Source organism: Pristiophorus japonicus, chromosome 24 (genome assembly GCF_044704955.1).
Source record: "Pristiophorus japonicus isolate sPriJap1 chromosome 24, sPriJap1.hap1, whole genome shotgun sequence".
NCBI classification, from domain to species: Eukaryota; Metazoa; Chordata; class Chondrichthyes; family Pristiophoridae; genus Pristiophorus; species Pristiophorus japonicus.
In genome coordinates this window covers 15,674,696-15,694,393 of record NC_092000.1, presented here as the reverse complement: position 1 = coordinate 15,694,393, position 19,698 = coordinate 15,674,696, and the positions used below count along the sequence as shown (strand labels likewise).

The following is a 19,698-nucleotide window of genomic DNA, read 5'->3' as shown; positions in this document are numbered from 1 at the left end:
CTGCCCTTCATGAAAGCAGCGTTTTGATGAAGCTTTCTTTTTTAACTTGTGGGACAAGCCAGGACAGGCATGTCGTTATTAGCAATGTCAGGTGTTTGTAAACAAACAACAACTGTTTGCCACTTGTTCAAGAAAAACAACCTCCCTTGAAACCAAAGGCTAATGAATATTTACAACTTGTTTTTTTCCCCCGGAGCACTTCCTTCTCAATATCTTGTTTTATGAATTCCCGACTCCCTGCTCTAAGCATTGAATTGTCGCCTCCGTTGATTTACAGCTTGTGCAAATGCACTGAGCACCTCGAGTCCCGTTGCCGAGAGCATGCAGGAACCAAGCGCAGGCAGTGGAAAGAGCGTGCGGCAAACCAGTCCCACCCACCCTTACCCTCAACCACTGTCTGTCCCACCTGTGACAGGGACTGTGGCTCTCGTATTGGACTGTTCAGCCACCTAAGGACTCATTTTAAGAGTGGAAGCAAGTCTTCCTCGATTCCGAGGGACTGCCTATGATGATTATAGCCTGTACCGAAATGGACGTCACTGTGGAATCTGTTCCTCCAACGCTCCGGTGAAAATTCCACGTGATCAAGGCAAGCGTTGACTTTACTGCTCACAGTAGCGCAGGGCTCTACATGGTCCAATTAGTGTCTCCCGCTGGAGTGCGGGTCCACACCCATTGGCCACCTGTCCTACCCCGCCCATGGGGCCACTCTCCGCCTGCGAGCCCCGACAGCGAATCTTAGCTGGCTATTCAACTGTGGGTGGTGCATTACAGTCACACTTAATCCTGTCGCCTCGATTTCAAAATTCTCATCCTCGTTTTCAAATTCTTCCGTGGCCTCGCCCCTCCCTATCTCTGTAATCTCCACAACCCCCTGAGATGTCTGCGCTCCTCTAATTCTGCCCTCTTGAGCATCCCTGATTATAATCACTCAACCATTGGTAGCCGTGCCTTCTGTTGCCAGGGCCCCAAGCTCTGGAACTCCCTGCCTAAACCTCTCCGCCTCTCTCTCCTCCTTCAAGACGCTCCTTAAAACCTACCTCTTTGACTAAGCTTTTGGTCACCTGAACTAATTTCGTCTTATGTGGCTTAGTGTCAAATTTATTTTTTTTGTCTTAAAATACTGCTGTGAAGCACCTTGGGACGTTTTACTACATCAAAGGCGCTATATAAATGCAAGTTGTTGTTGTTGTCGTCACCCTACTTCCATCGCGCAAACCTTCCAGCGGGGACGGGTGGGCGGGAGGCGGGATAGCTATTAGGAGTCGGGACTCTCCTTAGCCCCGGGGTGTTGGGGCGAGCTGCAATACAAGTTTTTTTTGCTTAATATATTCGCTCTTGGAATGTGGGCGGTGCAGGGCAAGGCTGCATTGATTGCCCATCCCGAGTCATCCCGGGGGCATTGAGAAAAATTATGAAAGACTTGCATTTATATAGCACCTTTCACAACCTCAGGACATCCCAAAGCGCTTTACAGCCAATGAAGTACCTTTTGAAGTGCAGTCGCCATTGTAAAGTGGGAAACGCGACCGCCAATTTGTGTACAGCAAGCTCCCACAAACAACAACGTGATAATGAGCAGATAATCGCTTTTAGTGATGTTGATTGAGGGATAAATATTGGCCCCAGGACACCGGGGAGAACACTTCTTCGAAATAGTGCCGCGGAATGCGTTTAACGTCTCATCCAAGAGACGGCACCTCTGACAGTGTGGCGCTCCCTCAGCACCGCACTGGGAGTGTCAGCTGGGACTTTGAGCTCAAGTCTCTGGAGTGGGACTGACATATGAAGAAAGAGGGACTTAGATGTGGCCCTTATGGCTAAAGGAATCAAGGGGTATGGAGAGAAAGCAGAAATGGTGTACTGAAGTTGCATGATCAGCCATGATCATAATGAATGGTGGTGCAGGCTTGAAGGGCCGAATGGCCTGCTCCTGCACCTTTTTCTATGTTTCTATGTTTCTCTGACTCAGAGGCGAGAGTTCTGCCCACTGAGCCGACAGTAGAACAGAGGTTGAAATTCGCTATAAAAGTTATATTTTGCAACAGTTCTTATCAGTAATAGACATTCCCCCACCCTCCGAGACCTCTGCTGTCCTGTGTGTGAGGGGGGGGTGGGGTCAAAGGAGATGGTGGTGAGGGGCTAGGAGATGGCACTGGTGGTTGGTCTCGTCTCATTCGGGACATGTGGGAGAGTGGCAGTCTCTCGGTTACGCCGGGCTGGTGCGCGCACACAGAAAGCAGGAAGTGAGAGGGTTGGGCTGCCTGTGTTCCAAGCTGGGAATGAGCAACAAGAAAGTGGAGAGAATGTGAAAGTGGGTGAGGCCATGGCAATATGCCCATAGCGTTTGTGGGAAACAGCTGGAAGCTTGCCCAGTACAGGGCCAGCTCTGAATAGCATAGCTGATCGTCTGCATCATTTCTTCTACATCTGATACATTCCTGATATACCCAATGTAGGATATATTTCATATACCCTGATATGCCCAATATAGGATATATTCTTTCATATACCCTGATATAGGATATATTCTTTCATCTACCCTGATATCCCCAATATAGGATATATTTCATATACCCTGATATACCCAATATAGGATATATTCTTTCATATACCCTGATATAGGATATATTCTTTCATATACTCTGCTATACCCAATATAGGATATATTTCATATAACCTGATATGCCCAATATAGGATATATTTCATATACCCTGATATACCCAATATATGATATATTCTTTCATATACCCTGATATACGCAATATAGGCTATATTTCATATACCCTGATATACCCAATACATGATATATTCTTTCATATACCCTGATATAGGATATATTTCATATACCCTGATATACCCAATATAGAATATAGTCGTTCATATACCATGATATAACCAATATAGGATATATTCTTTAATATAACCTGATATACCCAATATAGAATATATTCTTTCATATAACCTGATATAGCCAATATAGGATATATTCTTTCATATACCCTGATATACCCAATATAGGATATATTCTTTCATATACCCTGGCATACCCAATATATGATCTATATATTCCTTTATATACCGATATATATGATATACACAATATATTACAATATATACTGATATATCCGATATATATATGATGTATTCTTTTATATACTCTGATATATCTGATATATTATAGATATATATTCCTTATATATTCCGATGTGTAATTTATTTAGATTTTCAAAAGGCCTTCGACAAGGTACCCCATAATAGACTGATGAACAAGGTCAGAGAATGCGGAGTCAGGGGACAAGTAGCAGAATGGATAGCTAGCTGGCTTCGAGACAGAAAGCAGAGCATAGGGGTAAAAGGTATCTATTCACAATGGTAGAAGTTGGGTAGTGGTGTTCTATAAGGATCAATGCTGGGACCACTGCTGTTCACAATTTATATTAACGATTTAGACTTTGGAATAAAAACACAATTTCTAAATTTGCGGATGACACCAAATTGGGGGGATAGTCAATACTGAGGACTGCAACAAATTACACGAGGACATTAATAAACTTGAAGAATGGGCATATAATTGGCAAGTTAATTTCAACATAAGTGTGAGGTATTACAGTTTGTTAAGAAAAATAAGGAGGTCACATATTACTTGGAAAATACGAATCTAAATGGGTTAGAAGAGCAAAGTGATCTTGTAGTACAAATACACAAATCATTAAAAGTAGCAACACAGGTTAACAAGGCCATTAAAAAAAGCAAACCTAGCAACAACAGCATCAATAACAACAACCTGTATTTATATAGCGCCTTTAACGTAGTGAAACGCCCCAAGGTGCTTCACAGGAGTGTTATGAGATAAAAAATTTGACACCGAGCCGCATAAGTAGAAATTAGCGCAAGTGAGGTAGGTTTTAAGGAGCGTCTTGAAGGAGGAAAGAGGGGTAGAGAGGCAGAGAGGTTCAGGCAGGGAGTTCCAGAGCTTGGGGCCCAGGCAACAGAAGGCACGGCCACCAATGGTTGAGCGATTATAATCAGGGATGCTCAAGAGGGCAGAATTAGAGGAGCGCAGACATCTCGGAGGTTGTGGGGCTGGAGGAGATTTCAGAGATAGGGAGGGGCGAGGCCATGGAGGGATTTGAAAATAAGGATGAGAATTTTGAAATCAAGGCGTTGCTTAACCGGAAGCCAATGTAGGTCAGCGAGCACAGGGGGTGATGGGTGAGCGGGATTGGTGCGAGTTAGGGCACGGGCAGTTGAGTTTTGGATCACCTCTAGTTTACATAGGGTAGAATGTGTAGAAAGCACAAGGGTTTATCTCTAGAGGGATAGAATTGAAAAGTAGTGAAGTTATGCTAAACGTGTATCGAACCTTGGTTAGATCACACTTGGAGAACTGCGTACAATTCTGGTCGCCATATTATGAAAAGGATATAGAGGTACTGGAGACAGTGCAGAGGAGGTTTACAAGGATGATACCAGAAATACAAGGATATACATAGCAGAATAGAATGAACAGGCTGGGTCTCTTTTCTCTTGAAAGGGAAGGATGAGAGGTGACCTAATAGAAGTCTTTAAAATTATGAAAGGTTTTGATAGAGTGAATACAGAGAGAGTGTTTCCACTTGTGGGGAAGAGCATAACTAGAGGCCATCAATATAAGATAAGATACAAGAAATCCAATCGGGAATTCAGGAGAAACTTTTTTACCCAGAGAGTGATGAGAATGTGGAACTTGCTACCACAGGGAGTGGTTGAAGCGAGTAGTATCGATGCATTTAAGGGGAGACTGGACAAGCATATGAGGGAGAAGGGAATAGAGGGTTATGCTGATAGATTTAAATGAGGAAAGACGGGAGGAGGCTTGAGTGGAACATAAACGCTGGAATGGACTGGTTGGGCCGAATGGCCTGTTTCTGTGCCGTATATCCCATGTAATCCTATGAGTCTCCACCCATCCTTCTCCATCTAACCCCATCAACATATGCTTTCTCCACTATGTGTTTGGTGGTGGTTTGCAGATTCAGATCAGCCGTGATCTCACTGAATGGCGGAACAGGCTCGAGGGGCTGACTTGCCTCCTCCTGTCCCTGCATTCCTATTACCCTCCTGTGAAGCACCTTGAGATGTTTTACCACGTTAAAGGCGCCACATAAATTGCAAGTTGTTAGTGTTCTCTTCTCAGTGACATAAGAACATAAGAAACAGGAGCAGGGGTCGGCCATTCGGCTGATCTGATTGGCCTCACCTCCACGGGCCATGTGTGGGTAGGTACAAACCGGGCGTTCTCGTTTGAAGCCGAGTGAAGTCAGGGCTGACGTGGCTCTGGCAAGTCCAGGGCAACGGGCATGTGAGTGACATCACGAGTCTATAAACAACAGGAAGTGTGATGTTAGTTCTGAACCTTGATCGGAAGGTCTGGGCGGCAGGGGTTTCAGATAAGGAACTTGGGTGTGACGAGGCGACTGAACCCGTTAACGTGCTTACCAGGCGCTTGGAACACTTTTACAACCCTGCTGGACTGGTGTTGATTGACGAGCGTGTGGGAGGAGGAAGTGTCTCCTGTATAGAGCACAGAGAAGATCAATGTTTATTCTCAAACCTAGTGTGTTATCAATCCAGCTAAACTGCACGTACAGGCCACATGGCTCAAACACTTAATCACAAAACTCGAAGACCAAAGCAAAATACTGCGGAGGATGGAAATATGAAATAAAAACAAAAAATGCTGGAACATACTCAGCAAGTCGGGCAGGATTTGTGGAGAGAGAAACAGAGTTAACTGTAATATATTTGCTTCGTGGGTTCTTTTGCTTAAGAATTCACATTGTTATTAAGAACTAGTTGGTCCTCCACCAGCCTATCCTCGCCACACAGCACTGCCCCCCCAGTCATCAAGATCCATGGCGCGGCCCTGGACAACATGGACCATTTCCCTTACCTCGGGAGCCTCTTATCATCAAGAACAGACATTGACAACGAGATTCAACACCGCCTCCAGTGTGCAGGGCAGCCTTCGGCCGCCTGAGGAAAAGAGTGTTCGAAGTCCAGGCCCTCAAATCTGCCATTAAGCTCATGGTCTACAGGGCTGTAGTAATACCTGCCCACCTGTATGGCTCAGAGACATGGACCATGTACAGTAGACACCACATGTCTCTAGATAAATCCCACCAACGATGTCTCCGCAAGATCCTACAAATCCCCGGGAGGACAGACGCACCAACGTTAGCGTCCTCGACCAGGCCAACAACCCCAGCATTGAAGCACTGACCACACTTGATCAGCTCTGCTGGGCAGGCCACATTGTCCGCATGCCAGACACGAGACTCCCAAAGCAAGCACTCTACTCAGAACTCCTTCACGGCAAATGAGCCAAAGGTGGGCAGAGGAAACATTACAAGGACACCCTCAAAGCCTCCCTGATAAAGTGCAACATACCCACTGATGCCTGGGAGTCCCTGGCCAAAGACCGCCCTAAGTGGAGGAAGTGCATCCAGGAGGGCGCTGAGTACCTCGAGTCTCATCGCTGAGAGCATGCAGAAATCAAGCGCAGGCAGCGGAAAGAGCGTGCGACAAACCTGTCCCACAACGACTATTTGTCCCACCTGTGACAGGGACTGTGGCTCTCCTATTGGACTGTTCAGCCACCTAAGGACTCATGTTAAGAGTGGAAGCAAGTCTTCCTCGATTCCGAGGGACTGCCTATGATGATGATGCATACCTCATCGCGGATCCCCCGAACTCAAATGGCTGGGGTTCTATTGAGTCTTGTGAACATCACATGACTGGCTAAGTCACTCACAATGCAACAGCTCTACAAACTTGTGAGCATGCTCACAAGGGCCTACATTAAATTAACATTTCAGGTCCATGACCACTAATCTGAAACTCCGGTGCCCTGCATCAAGGAGCTATCGGGAGGGAGGAACTTAAAACAATCACTGTCACTAAAGAAGTACTCGGTAAAATAATGATACTAAAGGTGGACAAATCCCCTGGACCTGATGGCTTGCATCCTAGGGTCTTAAACGAAATGGATGCAGAGATAGTGGATGTATTGGTTGTAATCTACCAAAATTCCCTGGATTCGGGGAGGTTCCAGCAGATTGGAAAACCGTAAATGTTACGCCCCTATTTAAAAAAGGAGGCAGACAGGAAACAGGAAACAGTTAGCCTAATATCTGTCGTTGGGAAAATGCTGGAGTCCATTATTAAGGAAGCATTAGCAGGTCATTTGGAAAAGCATAATTCAATCAAGCAGATTCAGCATGGTTTAATGAAAGGGAAATCATGTTTGACAAATTTGCTGGAGTTCTTTGAGGATGTAACAAACAGGGTGGACAAGGGGAAACCAGTGGATGAGGTGTATTTGGATTTTCAGAAGGCACTCGATAAGGTGCCACGTATAAGGTAAAAGCACAAGATAAAAGTTCACGGGGTTGGGGTGATATATTAGCATGGCTAGAGGATTGGCTAACTAATAGAAAACAGAGAGTGCGGTTAAATGGGTTATTTTCCGGTTGGCAAACAGTAACTAGTGGGGTGCCACAGGGATCTGTGCTGGGTCCTAAACTATTTACAATTTACATTAATGATTTAGATGAAGGGACCGAGTGTAATGTAGCCAAGTTTGCTGATGATACAAAGATGGGTGGGAAAGCAAATTGTGAGGACACAAAATATCTGCAAAGTAATATAGACAGGTTAAGTGAGTGGGCAAAAATTTGTCAGATGGAGTATAATGTGGGAAAGTGTGAGGTTATCCACTTTGGCAGAAAAAATAAAAAAGCAAATTATTATTTAAATGGAGAAAAATTACAAAATGCTGCAGTACAGAGGGACCTGGGGGTCCTTGTGCATGATACACAAAAAGTTAGTATGCAGGTACAGCAAGTGATCAGGAAGGCAAATTGAATGTTGGCCTTTATTGCAAGGGGGATAGAAACATAGAAACATAGAAAATAGATGCAGGAGCAGGTCATTCGGCCCTTCGAGCCTGCACCACCATTCAATATGATCATGGCTGATCATGCAACTTCAGTACCCCATTCCTGCTTTCTCTCCATACCCCTTGATCCCTTTAGCTGTAAGGGCCACATCAAACTCCCTTTTGAATATATCTAACGAACTGGCCTCAACAACTTTCTGTGGTAGAGAATTCCACAGGTTCACAACTCTCTGAGTGAAGAACTTTTTCCTCATCTCGGTCCTAAATGGCTTACCCCTTATCCTTAGACTATGACCACTGGTTCTGGACTTCCCCAACATCAGGAACATTCTTCCTGCATCTAACCTGTCCAATCGTGTCAGAATTTTATATGTTTCTATGAGATCCCCTCTCATTCTTCTAAATCCCAGTGAATATAAGTCTAGTTGATCCAGTCTTTCTTCATATGTCAGTCCTGCCATCCCAGGAATCAGTCTTGTGAACCTTTGCTGCACTCCCTCAATAGCAAGAATGTCCTTCCTCAGATTAGGAGACCAAAACTGTACACAATACTCAAGGTGTGGCCTCACCAAGGCCTTGTACAAATGCAGTGCGACCTCCCTGCTGCTATGCTCAAATCCCCTCACTATGAAGGCCAACATGCCATTTGCTTTCTTTACTGCCTGTTGTACCTGCATGCCTACTTTCAATAACTGATGTACCATGACACCCAGGTCTCATTGCACCTCCCATTTTACCAAACTGTCACCATTCAGATAGTAATCTGCCTCCCTGTTTTTGCAACCCAAGTGGATAACCTCACATTTATCCACATTATACGGCATCTGCCATGCATTTGCCCATTCACCTAACCTATCCAAGTCACCCTGCAGCCTCCTAGCATCCTCCTCGCAGGTCGCACTGTTATCCAGCTTAGTATCATCTGCAAACTTGGAGATATTACATTCAATTCCTTCGTCTAAATCATTAATGTATATTGTAAATAGCTAGGGTCCCAGCACTGAACCCTGCAGCACCCCACTAGTCACTGCCTGCCATTCTGAAAAGGACCCGTTTATTCCCACTCTTTGCTTCCTGTCTGCCAACCAGTTCTCTATCTACGTGAATACATTACCCCCAATACCATGTGCCTTAATTTTGCACACTAATCTCTTGTGTGGGACCTTGTCAAAAGCCTTTTGAAAGTCCAAATACACCACATCCATTGGTTCTCTCTTATCCACTCTACTTGTAACATCCTCAAAAAACTCTAGAAGATTTGTCAAGCATGATTTCTCTTTCATAAATCCATGCTGACTTGGACCGATCCTGTCACTGCTTTCCAAATGCGCTGCTATTACATCTTTAATAATTGATTCCAACATTTTCCCCACGACCGTTTTCTCTCTCCCTCCTATTTTAATAGAGTATAAAAGCAGAGAAGTCTTGCTATAACTATACAGGGTATTGGTGAGGCCACACCTAGAGTACTGCGTACAGTTTTGGTCTCCTTATTTATTTACTTCAGAGAAGGTTCACTAGGTTGATTCCTGAGATGAAGGGGTTGACTTATGAAGAAAGGTTGAGCAGGGTGGGCCTGTACTCATTGGAGTTCAGAAGAACGAGAGGTGATCTTATTGAGACATATAAGATAATGAGGGGGCTTGACAGGGTAGATGCAGAGAGGATGTTTCCCCTCGTGGGGGAATCTAGAACTGGGGGGCATAGTTTTAGAATAAGGGACCGCCCATTTAAAACTCAGATGAGGAGGAATTTCTTCTCTCAGCGGGTTGTAAATCTGTGGAATTCTCTGCCTCGGAGAGCTGCGGAGGCTGGGTCATTGAATATATTTAAGGCGGAGATAGTCAGATTTTTGAGCGCTAATGGAGTCAAGGGTTATGGGAAGCGGGCAGGGAAGTGGAGCTGAGTATATGATCAAATCAGCCATGATCTTATTGAATGGTAGGGAAGGCTCGAGGGGCCAAATGGTCTACTCCTGCTCCTATTTCTTATGTTATTATGTTCTATCCTAACTCGCACTGAGTCCTGCTCGCCCCCTGTGCTCGCCGACCTACACTGGCTCCAGGTCCAGCAATGCCTCGATTTTAAAATTCTCATCCTTGTTCTCAAATCCCTCCGTGCCTTGCGCCCCCGTCCCTATCTCTGTAACCTCCTCCAACCCTCCGAGATCTCTGTGTTCCTCCAACTCTGGCCTCTTGAGCATCCCCCGATTTTAATCGCTCAACCTTTGGTGGTCGTGCCTTCAGCTGCCTGGGCCCCAAGCTCTGCAACTCCCTCCCTAAACCTCTCCGCCTCTCTACCTCTCTCACCTCCTTTAAGACGCTTTTGGTCATCTACTCTAATATCCTCTTACGTGGCTTGCGGTCAAACTTTGTTCGATAATCACTCCTGTGAAGTGCCTTGGGACGTTTTAAAGAAATAAATACTTGCATTTATATAGCGCCTTTCACAACCACCGGACGTCTCAAAGTGCTTTACAGCCAATTAAATACTTTTTTTGGCGTGCAGTCACTGTTGAAATGTAGGAAACGCCATTTTGCGCACAGCAAGCTCCCACAAACAGCAATATGATAATGACCAGATAATCTATTTAGTGATATTGGTTGAGGGATAAATATTAGCCAGAATACATTAAAGGCACTAAATAAATGCAAGTTATTCTTGACTCCAAACTTTTTTCCCCACATCCAATTCAATGGACAGAATGTGAAAGATAATATACAATTCTTTTCAATGTCTCGATGATTTGTGCTCACAGCAGTGTCCTGGAGATTAATGGTCAATTCATGGAGGCTCTGGGCCAATTCTGGAGGGATTGGAAACCTGATATAGGATTACGGGTGTAAACAGGAGGCAGAACTATCAGAGGTAGGCCTCGCTTGATTATGGTGTTTGTTATGTCTTGAGTAAAGAATCTGACCAGATAATGTAAGCTTAAAGTAATGTGTGACCGCAGTCCTTTATTACAGGTCTCCAGCGTGCCTCTCCAGCCTGTGAGGCCTCCTTAAGTACAGGTGCTCCCAAGGGATTGTGGGATCCCTTGGGACTCCAGGGGATGAGCCCTCTGGTGGTTAAACAAGGTATTTACAGGTTTACATATATAACAATGTTAGTCCAGCTCGGGGAGAGATGGGACATTGCCTTGAACCTGGGAAACATGCCTTCCAAAATCCTAATGGCAGTGATTTCAAAGAATCATAGAATAGTACAGCACAGAAGGAGGCCATTCAGCCCATCGAATCTGCGCCGGTTCTTTCGAAGAGCAATCCAGTCATTCCCACTCCCCGCTCTTTCCCCATAGCCCTGTGATTTTTTTCCCTTTCAAGTATTTAACCAATTCCCTTTTGAACGCTGCTATTTGAAGACTCAATTTCAAAATTCTCATCCTTGTTTTCAACTTCCTCTATAGCCTCGCCCCTCCCTATCTCTGTAATCTCCTCCAGCCCCCCCCCCCCCCCCCACCCCCCGGGATGTCTGCGCTCCTCTAATTCTGCCCTGTTGAGCCTCCCTGATTATAATCGCTCAACCATTGGTGGCCATGCCGTCTGTTGCCTGGGCCCCAAGCTCCGGAACTCCCTCCCTAAACCTCTCCGCCTCTCTACCTCTCTCTCCTCCTTCAAGAGGCTCCTTAAAACCTGCCACTTTGACCAAGCTTTTGGTCACCTGCCCTAATTTCCCCTTCTGTGGCTCTGTGTGAAATTTTTGATCTCGTAATACTCCTGTGAAGCGCCTTGTAACGTTTAACTATGTTAAAAGTGCTATATAAATGCAAGTTGTTGTTATTGAAACTGGTTCCATAACCCTATCAGGCAGTGCATTCCAAATCTGAACCATTCATTGCGTAAAAAAGATTTTCCTCATGTGGCCTCTGGTTCTCTGGCCAATCAGCTTAAATCGGTGTCCTGTCGTTATCGACCCTACAGCCCATTGGAAACAGTTTCTCTTTAATTTACTCTATTGAAACCCTTCACGATTTTAAACAGCTCCGTCAATGAAAAAAAAATGTTTTTCACGTCACTGAAGATGTCATTATTGTTACTGATAGGAGCTTCTCCTCCACCTCATGCTGCCCGCAGATCGTTAAGCTGTTTGAAAGGGGGCTGCATCCTGCGATGTGAAAGGCACCAGATCCGTTATACATATCCTGTTGTTATTTGTATAGAGTGTGAAAGCATTGAATGAAAACCCAGAAAGCTTCCAGCGCCTGCGCGGTGTTGCACAGGAAATAAAGGACAAAATAACAGCAATACTCTATTTGTTGGTTAATTGAAGTTACGTTAGTACACGACGGAGAAAAGAATAGAAGGATTTGCTGATAGAGTGAGATTCCTAAGGCTTGTGTGGAGCATAAATAAAGACAGACTTGCCTTTATATAGCGCCTTTCACAACCACCGGACGTTCCAAAGCGCTTTACAGATGAAGTACTTTTTGGAGTGTAGTCACTGTTGTAATGTAGGAAACGTGGCAGCCAATTTGCGCACAGCAAAATCCCACAGACAACAATGTGATAATGCCCGGATAATCTCCTTTAGTGATGTTGGTTGAGGGATAAATATTGGCCCCAGGAGACCGGGGAGAACTCCCCCCTGCTCTTCCTCGAAATAGTGTCGTGGGATCTTTTACGTCCACCTGAGAGAGCAGACGGGGCCTCGGTTTAACATCTCGTCTGGTTAAGCAACATCTCGATTTAAAAATGTTCATCCTTGTTTTCAAATTCCCCTATGGCCTCGCCCCTCCCTATCTCTGTAATCTCCTCCAGCCCCACAACCCCCCGAGATGTCTGCGCTCCTCTAATTCTGCCCTCTTGAGCATCCCTGACTTGACCTCACCTACGCTAATTTCTTCTTATGTGACTTGGTGTCAAATTTATTATTACTGATAGGATGTACTGATATAAGATTATGAGGGGGCTCGACAAGGTGGATGCAGAGAGGATATTTCCACTCATAGGGGAAACTAAAACGCGGCAATATAGTCTCAGAACAAGGCCATTTAAAACTGAGATGAGGAGGAATTTTTGGAATTTCTGTGTTGAACTTTCGATGTAATCGATGCCTTTATACAGCATCTTTCATGCAGGAAATCACTCTAAGGAACGTTAGCAGAATAAATTTGACACCGCGTCATAAGGGGATATTCGAATGATAAGAGAGTCAAGGGTTATGGGTAGCAGGCGGGGAAGTGGAGCTGAGTCCATGATCAGATCAGCCATGATCTTATTGAGTGGCGGAGCAGGCTCGAGGGGCCTATTTCTTATGTTCTTATATTAGGACAGGCGACCAAAAGCTTGGTCAAAGAGGTCAGTTTTGTGGAGCATCGAAGGAGGAGAGGGTGCCAGAGAGGTTGTAGGGAGGGAATTCTGGAGAAGGTTGAAGGCTCGGGAGTCAATGGTGGGGGGAATGAATGCCCAAGAGGTCAGAGTTGGAGGCGTGCAGAGGGTTGTTGGGCTGGAGGAGGTCACAGAGAAAATGCTGGAAATATATTCAGCAGGGGAAATTCTTGGCAGATCTTGAGGAAAGAACGGGGACGGAAGACAGACACGTAGAAGTCACTCATACAATATGCTAAATACCTGTGCAAAGACACTGCCAATGGGTTTCATTGCTTGTTGATGGAGTTTTGAGGAATTTTTATAGCTTGTGTCAGCAGATTCCCCAAAGTTTCCCACAGCTAGTTGGTGGCCATAATATAAAGCTGCTGGGACTTGCTAAGACTGGTGGTCTGGAGATTATTTAAAAGCAGTTCAACTCAAATGGGTTCAAGTCCCACTCCAGGGATTAGAGCACATAATCCAGGCTGACACTCCCAGTGCAGTGCTGAGGGAGTGCTGCACTGTCGGAGGTGCCGTCTTTTGGATGAAACGTTAAACCGAGGCCCCATCTGCTCTCTCAAGTGGACGTAAAAGATCCCATGGCACTATTTCGAAGAAGAGCAGGGGCGTTATCACCGGTGACCTGAGCCAATATCAATCAACATCACTAAAAACTGATTATCTAGATCATTACCACATTGCTGTTTGTGGGAGCTTGCTGTGCGCAAATTGGCTGCCGCGTTTCCCACATTACAACAGTGACTACACTCCAAAAATTACTTCATTTGGCTGTAAAGCGCTTTGGCACGTCCAGTGATCGTGAAAGGCGCTATATAAATGCAAGTCCTTCTTTGCCTCAATGCGATTATCTATAGATTGTCTGCACGGACCCGCACTGTCATATTTAGGTTCCCAGAAACATCGTCGAGAGATGCTAACCTGTACGTGACACCAAAGCACAGTAGCAAGAACTGCGGATGCAATTGGAGATTGGCATCATTTACGCGAATCAACAAACGAGATGGCAAATGTGATCGTGTCAAAGAGTACGCACGGCACATTGGAGCATATAATGTGCATCATAACTACAGAGTTGTATAAAATAGAAGTAGCACACAGTGACTCAGACAGAGAGCTGGAGTAACAACAGCGGCCTCATTTCTGGCAGTGTCTAGACAATGTGGTGAGGCGATTAAAAATGCTGAACAACACAAGAGTTGGATCGACGGCCGCAACAGTGGAATACAAATCTGATGCGGTTACGCCAAAGCTGCGCAATATAATGGTTAGACCACACCATCGCGTACCAGCTCTGGGTGTTAATCTACTGTAGGGCTAAGCAAGCACTGGAGAGGGTGCAGTGAAGAGGAGACAACAACGATTCCAAGTGCAAAGAAGGAAAGGGATTGCATTTCTATAGCGCCTTTCACGGCCACTGGACGTCCCACAGTGCTTTGCAGCCAATGAAGCACTGGCGCCTGGAGAAGGAGAAGACGATCTGTATAGCGACTAAACTTGCCAGTAGTCAATTTGCTGCTACGTGATGACTACGTTAGTGTTCTCACTCAGGCCAACATCCTAGCATCTAAGCACTGACCATGCTCGACCAGCTCCGTTGGGCGGGCCACACCGTCTGCATGCATGCCCGACATGAGACTCTCCCAAAGCAAGCGCTCTACTTGGAACTTCTACACGGCAAGCGAGCCCCAGGTGGGCAGAGGAAACGTTACAAGGACACCCTCAAAGCCTCCCTGATAAAAAAAAGTGCAACATTCCCACCGGCACCTGGGAACCCCCAGCCCATGACTGCCCCAAGTGGAGAAAGAGCATCCGGGAGGGCACTGAGCACCTCGAGTCTCGTCGCCGAGAGCATGCAGAAACCAAGCGCAGGCAGCGGAACGAGCGTGCAGCAAACCTATCCCATCCTCCCTGTCCTTCAACAACTGTCTGCCCTACCTGTGACAGGGACTGTAATTCCCGTAATGGACTGTTCAGTCACCTAAGAACTCACTTTTAGAGTGGAAGCAAGTCTTTTGGAGTGCAGTCACTGTTGTAATGTAGGAGACGCGGCAGCCATTTTGCGCACAGCAAGCTCCCACAAACATCAATGTGATAATGACCAGATAATGTTTTTTAGTGATGTTGGTTGAGGGATCAATATCGGCCCCAGGACATCAGGGATAACTCCCCTGTTCTTCTTCGAAATAGTGCCACGGAATCTTTTACTTCCACCTGAGAGAGCAGACGGGGCCTCGGTTTAACGTCTCATCGGAAAAACGGCACCTCCGGCAGTGCAACGCTCCCTCAGTACTGTACTGAGGAGAGTGTTGGCCTAGATTAAGTGGTCAAGTCCCTGGAGTGGGGCTTGACTCAGGTGAAACACTTACCCAGCAATTCTCAAGCAAGCCCCAGAGTTTCCTCATCAGGTTTATGACGGACATCGTCAGGGTGCTGGGAGAACTAGCCAGCTTCTCAATCTCGATACCCAAGTCCACTGGCTCATTAACACCAACTGTATAATTTAGGTCCTCTTGAAGGGTGGATTGGCAAAGAAGTGCTCACTGAGATGCTGGCTCCCCATCCAGGGCATTGGTTGGCACAGCAATGCATTACCTTAAGTGTGAGAATTTAGAGATGTTCCCTTAACACCCACCGGTATGTGCTGTTTGAATGTTGCAGAGCAATATTGAGGGAGTGCTACACTGTCGGAGGTACCTTCTTTCAGATGAGACATTAAACCGAGGTCCCTTCTGCCCTCTCAGGTGGAGGCAAAAAATACTGGCACAGTCCCGGGGACCCTAGTAAACAATGACACACTTCCGGGGACCCCCAGAAAATACTTACTCACTTCCGGGGACCCTCTGTAAATACTGACATCATCATAGGCAGTCCCTCGAAATGAGGATGACTTGCTTCCACACCAAAAAAGGATGAGTTCACAGATGTTTCAATGAAGGACCTAATATTCCAGATCCTGAACTACATCCTGAAGGGTGGAAGATGCCTGTGCGTATATTATTTTTAACGTGGGGTGGCCGTTGTACACCAGCCACCACACGGGCTTGACAGAGCTAGATCTTGGTCCAGTGGCAAGGATTACCCAAGTGCTGCCCCTGGGCCCACGCCTCTTCTGGGTCCTGAACTCGTGCCTCTCCCGGATCCCGATCACATCCCCCTACATTCTCTCGCCGCTCCTTCGCCCCGACCTCACCACTCCTGCTGTACCTGCCCGCGCTCCAATCACTGACCTGGACCTTGATGACGTCCAATCCAATTGCCCTCTTCGCTGGCGTCGCTCTCCTGCACCACTCGTGCTGTACCTTGCAGTGGCACACCACCACGCTGCTTCCGAGGCCTCCACACCACTTCTTTTATGGCCCCGACCTGCCGCTGATGGTGTCTCGCAGGTCGGGGCCGCCACGATCCCAGTGACCTCTGTAATTACTGATACATGCCTGGGGACCCCACAGTAAATACTGACACACGACAGGGGACCCCTATGAATACTGACACACTCCAGGGGTCCCCCCTGTAAATATCGACACACTCCCGGGATCCCCTGTAAATACTGACACATTCCCGGGGATCCCCTGTAAATACTGACACACTCCCGGGGATCCCCTGTAAATACTGACACACAGCCCCGGTGACCTCTGTGAACACTGACACACTCCCAGGTACCACCTGTAAATACTGACACATCCCTGGGGACCCCCTATAAATACTGACACATTCCCGGGGACCCCCTATAAATACTGACACATTCCCGGGACCCCCTATAAATACTGACACATTCCCGGGGCCCCCCTGTAAATACTGACACATTCCTGGGGACACCTTATAAATACTGACACATTCTCGGGGCCCCCCTGTAAATACTGACACATTCCCGGGGCCCCCCTGTAAATACTGACACATTCCCAGGGCCCCCCTGTAAATATCGACACATTCCGGGGACCTCCTGTAAATACTGACACACTCCCGGGAAGCCTCTGTAAATACTGACACATTCCCAGGGACCCTCTGCTAACAGTGACATACTCCCGGAGACCCCCTGTAAATACTAACACACACCCGGAGACCCCCTGTAAATATCGACACACTCCCGGGGACCCACTGTAAATACTGACACATTCCTGGGAACCACCTGTAACATAAAAATATAGTAAAATAGAAAATAGGTCCAGGAGTAGGCCATTCGGCCCTTCGAGCCTGCACCGCCATTCAATGAGTTCATGGCTGAACATGCAACTTCAGTACCCCATTCCTGCTTTCTCACCATACTCCTTGATCCCCCTAGTAGTAAGGACTTTATCTAACTCCTTTTTGAATATATTTAGTGAATTGGCCTCAACAACTTTCTGTGGTAGAGAATTCCACAGGTTCACCACTCTCTGGGTGAAGAAGTTTCTCCTCATCTCGGTCCTAAATGGCTTACTCCTTATCCTTAGACTGTGACCCCTGGTTCTGGACTTCCCCAACATTGGGAACATTCTTCCTACATCTAACCTGTCTAAACCCGTTTCTATGAGATCCCCTCTCATTCTTCTGAACTCCAGTGAATTTAAGCCCAATTGATCCAGTCTTTCTTGATATGTCAGTCCCGCCATCCCGGGAATCAGTCTGGTGAACCTTCGCTACACTCCCTCAATAGCAAGAATGTCATTCCTCAAGTTAGGAGACCAAAACTGTACACAATACTCCAGATGTGGCCTCACCAAGGCCCTGTACAACTGTAGTAACTTCTCCCTGCCCCTGTACTCATATCCCCTCATTATGAAGGCCAACATGCCATTTGCTTTCTTAACCGCCTGCTGTACCTGCATGCCAACCTTCAATGACTGATGTACTATGACACCCAGGTCTCGTTGCACCTCCCCTTTTCCTAATCTGTCAGCATTCAGATAATAGTCTGTCTCTCTGTTTTTACCACCAAAGTGGATAACCTCACATTTATCCACATTATACTTCTCCTGCCATGCATTTGCCTACTCACCTAACCTATCCCAGTCACTCTGTAGCCTCATAGCATCCTCCTCGCAGCTCACACTGCCACCCAACTTAGTGTCATCCGCAAATTTGGAGATACTACATTTAATCCCCTCGTCTAAATCATTAATGTACAATGTAAACAGCTGGGACCCCCAACACAGAACCTTGCGGCACCCCACTAGTCACTGCCTGCCATTCTGAAAAGTACCCATTTACTCCTACTCTTTTGCTTCCTGTCTGCCAACCAGTTCTCAATCCACGTCAGCACACTACCCCCAATCCCATGTGCTTTAACTTTGCACATTAATCTCTTGGGTGGGACATACTGACACACTCCCAGAGACCCCCTGTAGATATCGACACACTCCCAGGGACCCCCTATAAATATTTACACACTCCCGGGGACCCCCTATAAATATTTACACACTCCTGGGGATCTCTGTAAACACTGATACACGCCCAGGGACCCCCCAGTAAATACTGACACATTCCCGGGGACCCCTGTAAATACTGAAACATTCGGGTGACCCCATTTAAATAATGGCACACTCCCGATGACCCCCTGTAAATACTGACACACTCCCGGGGAGCCCCTGTCAATACTGACACACTCCCGGGGACCCCCTGTAAATACTGAAACATTCCCGGGGACCCCATGTAAATAATGACACACTCCCGGGGACCCCCTGTAAATACTGACACACTCCCGGGGAGCCCCTGTAAATACTGACACACTCCCGGGGACCCCCTGTAAATACTGAAACATTCCCGGGGACCCCATGTAAATACTGACACACTCCCGGGGACCTCCCGCAAATACTGACACACTCCCGGGGATCCCCTGTAAATACTGACACACTCCCGGGAACCTCTGTAAATACTGACACACTCCTGGGGACGCCCTGTAAATACTGACACACTCTCAGGAACCTCTGTAAATAATGACACACTCCCGGGGACCCCCTGTAAATACTGACACACTCCCGGGGACTCCCGGGGACCTCCTGCAAATACTGACGCACTCCCGGGTACCCCCTGTAAATACTGACACACTCCCGGGGACCCCCTGTAAATACTGACACACTCCCGGGGACCTCCTGCAAATACTGACACACTCCCGGGGATCCCCTGTAAATACTGACACACTCCCGGGAACTTCTGTAAATACTGACACAATCCTGGGGACGCCCTGTAAATACTGACACACTCCCGGGAACTTCTGTAAATACTGACACAATCCTGGGGACGCCCTGTAAATACTGACACACTCTCAGGAACCTCTGTAAATACTGACACACTCCAGGGGATCCCCTGTAAATACTGACACACACCCGGTGACCTCTGTGAATACTGATACATACCCAGGGACCACCTGTAAATACTGACACATTCCTGGGGACCCCCTATAAATACTGACACATTCCCGGGGCCCCCTGTAAATACTGACACAC

At 46.7% G+C, this 19,698-nt stretch overlaps 1 long non-coding RNA gene across 1 annotated transcript in view; it reads left to right on the top strand.

Annotated features, from left to right (window-relative positions):
* Positions 1-19,698, top strand: part of LOC139237821 (uncharacterized) — a 42,526-nt gene that overhangs the window by 8,673 nt on the left and 14,155 nt on the right. The window contains exon 2 of the long non-coding RNA XR_011588525.1: positions 10,702-10,811. This is a non-coding gene — a long non-coding RNA (uncharacterized lncRNA). The remainder of the gene's footprint in view (positions 1-10,701; positions 10,812-19,698) is intronic.